Raw genomic sequence first — 542 nt, 5'->3', positions numbered from 1 at the left:
CTTTTGTTATGAACTGTGAAATGTAAATAAGGTTAATGTGTTTTGGTTGTAAGTGTGTTAGTGTATCATGTTAAGTGTGAATATGACTTTATAATTGTCCTTATTTAGAGATTATATATGGTTAAGAAGATGTGTACAACTGCCAAGTTGACAAGGGGTAGACTGTTATAGTTGGAGCTGTGTGTCAACTTGGCTGGACCACAATTCTGTGTAGTTTAATCAATTGTGATGTGGGTTGTTCCCATGATGGGATCAGATGTATATGTTTTGATCAGCCAATCCATTGAGTGGGAGTTTCCCTAGGGGTATGGCCTGCTTCCAGTACATTTATGGACATCCTAAGAAAAGAGACAGTCTTTTGTGGATCAGGAATCTGTTGTGCTGCCTACAACTGTCCATGATCGAACTATCAACCATTCAGCCTGGAGATCTTAGATTTGTAATTTGTCGGAGTCACTAGCCAGTATATTGTTGTTGTTAGGTGCTGTTGAGTCGTTTCTGACTCATAGTGACCTGATGCACAGCAGAATGTAACACTGCCC

This window comes from Orycteropus afer, unplaced genomic scaffold (genome assembly GCF_000298275.1).
Source record: "Orycteropus afer afer isolate SDZICR_OR568_19922 unplaced genomic scaffold, OryAfe1.0 scaffold00280, whole genome shotgun sequence".
Classification (NCBI taxonomy): Eukaryota; Metazoa; Chordata; class Mammalia; order Tubulidentata; family Orycteropodidae; genus Orycteropus; species Orycteropus afer.
This window is presented reverse-complemented; position numbering follows the sequence as displayed.